The sequence below is a fragment of the Limulus polyphemus genome, unplaced genomic scaffold (genome assembly GCF_000517525.1).
Source record: "Limulus polyphemus unplaced genomic scaffold, Limulus_polyphemus-2.1.2 Scaffold8274, whole genome shotgun sequence".
In the NCBI taxonomy this organism is placed as follows: Eukaryota; Metazoa; Arthropoda; class Merostomata; order Xiphosura; family Limulidae; genus Limulus; species Limulus polyphemus.
The window spans coordinates 6784-10693 of NW_013673884.1; the positions used below are offsets into that span (position 1 = coordinate 6784).

The window sequence follows — 3910 nt, forward strand, 5'->3', positions numbered from 1 at the left end:
GTTAGTTAATCAAACATTAAGGTTACCAAATGAACACCAGCTAAACAGTTAGTTAATCAAACTTTTAAGTCACCAAACGTACACCAGTTGACCAGTTAGTAAGTCAAACTATAGTCACCAAATATATAACAGCTGACCAATTAGTAAGTCAAACGTTTGAGTCTCCAAACGCACACCAGCTGATCAGTCAGTAGAAAATATTTCTGAGTAGTTTGTCTTTATATTACAAGCTTCCTTAAGGTAACCGCAGTCTCAACAAGTAAGTAGTCACTCAAGAATATTTATTTGTATACATACGCCAGCTACGTATATTAAATTAAAACATGAAAACCTGTATTAACATATAGTGAAACCAAAACCCGTTACATTCAAAAGCTTTGTTAAATAATACCTGCCACTCGACTGAACGTTTTAAGAAACAGGAATATGTATATAGATATATTGATCTTCTCGTTTCACATGTGGCATTAATACTTTATAACATCGCTTTGAAAAATAATATGTTACATAGAAACTTGCTTGAGTTTTCAATCTAATTATCTTTATATTGAAATATGTAAAAACATTCGACCATTAAGCTAGAAACCAAAAACACACTTTTATCATAACGTTTTATATCAGGATGGAAACGGTTTACAATATCGATTCCAGCCCACCTGCGTGAAGTTCCTGCCAACATGTCGAAGAAATACATAATGACTGGGCACTATATTCAGACCCAGTTGCTTCGGAAACTCCTCTCTAAGGCGAGACAGCGTAATGGTTGGCGGTACCCTGAAACAGTATACATATCAAAAATAGCATAATTCCCTTCGGGAAATAGAACGATCAAACGATTAAAAAGATTAAGTTACTACTCACATTTCTGTGAATGTTCTCCGTAAAATACATCAATATAAATAGTAAATTAAGTTACTGCCGGGATATTGTTTTATATAATGTCATATAACACTCGCTGCCGGTCTCTCGCTATTTCAAACAGTACAAGCGCTTCATTTTGCTATCGAACGTGGTCCAGAAATAAAATGTTACAGGCTGCATTGGCCTTTTGACTGCACTGACGTTTTGAAATAATTTTATTCATATCTCTTATTAAGTGTGACAAATGTAGGGACCTGTGTTAGCAGTTCGAAACGTTATTCTCTGATTAACAGGAAGTTGTAGTCTATAAACGTCCCCGATCCCTTGCGGTATGCACTTTCTGTTAAACTCATTAAAGTAACAGTTAAACACCAGATTTAATACTGAATTTAAAACATTCTTAAGCCCCACCCCTCTTAAATTTCTGCTAGTGCACAATTTATTAGTGGACTGTGTGATCTGATTAACTTGTTAGTAACAACGCTGAACAAACCCTATTATTTACATTGTTCCTCTCAGATGTATCCAAAACACCACTTTAAATCCTTTTCTGGTCTTAAAAATATATTTTCTATGTACGAAACGCACAAACTAAATAACCACTGTACCACATTTTCAACCAAGGATTGTTCCCGAGTCAAAAACAAACAACCATTGTTTCACTTTGTCAACCAAGGATTGTTCCTGTGTCAAAAACAAACAACCACTGTTCCACTTTGTCAACCAAGGATTGTTCCTGTGTCAAAAACAAACAACCACTGTTCCACTTTGTCACCCAAGGATTGTTCCTGTGTCAAGAACAAACAACCACTGTTTCACTTTGTCAACCAAGGATTGTTCCTGTGTCAAAAACAAACAACCACTGTTCCACTTTGTCAACCAAGAATTGTTCTTGTATCAAAAACAAACAACCACTTTTTCACTTTGTCAACCAAGGATTGTTCCTGTGTCAAAAACAAACAACCACTGTTCCACTTTGTCAACCAAGGATTGTTCCTGTGTCAAAAACAAACAACCATTGTTCCACTTTGTCAACCAAGGATTGTTCCTGTGTCAAAACAAAAACACACAACCACTGTTTCACTTTGTCAACCAAGGATTGTTCCCGTGTCAAGAAAAAACGAACAACAAACAACCACTGTTCCACTTTGTCAACCAAGGATTGTTCCTGTGTCAAAAACAAAAAACACACAACCACTGTTTCACTTTGTCAACCAAGGATTGTTCCCGTGCCAAGAAAAAACGAACAACAAACAACCACTGTTCCACCAAGGATTGTTTCCGTGTCAAAAACAAAAAATAAACAACCACTGTTTCACTTTATCAACCTAGGATTATTCCCGTGCCAAAAACAAACAACCACTTTGTCAACCAAGGATTCTTCCCGTATCAAAAACAAACTACCACTGTACCACTTTGTCAACCAAGGATTCTTACTATGTAAAAAACAAATCAACAACAACAACAACACAGAGTCCATGCTTCTTTTGTCAATATCTCTATGCATGAGTCCAGATGTATTATTTGGGGTCTAGAGTCCATGCTTCTTGTGTCAATGTCTATACGCATGAGTAAAACATTGAAAGTTCTTCTGTCGAGTGGTTTTTACGTAACAAAGCAAGCCGTATCATCCCTGTCATGCTTACTCACTAACTAAGCCTTAAGCACAAGTCGTGTATAGTGATGTAACAATGGCCTGTTACTTGGCGTTACGTAAAAAAACAAAACAAAAAAGCCGTATTTTCCTTGCATTGCATACTCACTAACTAAGCCTTAAGTGCAAGTCGATAGCTAATACAATTCCTCGAATCACGTTTTTATAAAGTTATAATTGATCGATGAATGTGAGGCGATTTAATGGAGATCAGTACAATGACTACAGTTTTAAATGACACATCACACCGAGTTTATTCAAAAAAGGAAAGAGTGTATAAAACGTTTCGCTAAAGATAACTAAAAATTACCAAGGATAATGTTTCCTTACTCTTTTAGCTTTTCAATAACCTCTGTATTATATATATAGGCCAATTAAAATTGTAATAATTCTTGCTACTGATAACCTATATGAAATCACAAATGTTACCTTTATTTTTATTTAAAGAAACACATTTCAGTAATCCAAGTCTTTAAAGTATAATGTTTTTTTTTCGTCTTTAGTAACAGCAAGTGACTAAAGTTTGAGTCAAATCCTTGCCAATTGACAATAACCGACACGAGGATTTTACTTACACAGGTGTTACAAACTTCACAATTCATCTTCACCTGACCTTTACAACTTCATTTTTTGACAACTTTCGCTGGACTCTAAAATGTAAGGCCCTCTATGAATGAGATTTTCAAAACTTATATGTAGGGAAACTCATGAATATTCCTCTTTTACTTGTCCAAGAAAAATGGGGTATCTTTTGACCTAGTGAAGAAGAAGAAGGAGCAATTTCTATAGAAGAGATCATGATTGATGATAACTAGATGAACGAACAGATGGTTCGACAATGGAATGGACGAAATCAAAAATCAATCTTAGGGTATTTTATCTAACACAATGTAATGTGAAAAAAAGGAACCAGAAAATGCTGTGAACAGAACCTTAAAATAGCAGACTTACCGTGATGCTAGCTCTGATCAGCAGAACTACAGCTAACAAAGCTATGGTCAACTGAACTATAGTGATTAAAATTCTAGCCAGCAGAACTACAGTAATATGAGCTCTGATCAACAGAACTACACTAATATGAGTCCTGGTCAACAGAATTACAGTGATTCAAGCTCTGGTCAACAGAACTACAGTGATTCAAGCTCTGGTTAACAGAACTAGAGTGATTCAAGTTCTGGTCGGCAGAACTAGAGTGATTTAAGTTCTGGTCAACAGAACTACAGTAATTCAAGCTCTGGTCAACAGAACTACAGTGATTCAAGCCCTGGTCAACAGAACTACAGTGACTCAAGCTCTGGTCAACAGAACTACAGTAATTCAAGCTCTGGTCAACAGAACTACAGTAATTCAAGCTCTGGTCAATAGAACTACAGGGATTCAAGCTCTGGTCAACAG

The 3910-nt window shown here is 36.0% G+C and overlaps 1 long non-coding RNA gene across 1 annotated transcript in view; it reads right to left on the reverse strand.

The window, feature by feature from the left end:
• Positions 1-738, reverse strand: part of LOC111083127 — a 4520-nt gene extending 3782 nt beyond the window's left edge. Inside the window, exon 1 of the long non-coding RNA XR_002608814.1 lies at positions 657-738. This is a non-coding gene — a long non-coding RNA (uncharacterized LOC111083127). The remainder of the gene's footprint in view (positions 1-656) is intronic.
• Between the last annotated feature and the right edge of the window lie 3172 nt (positions 739-3910).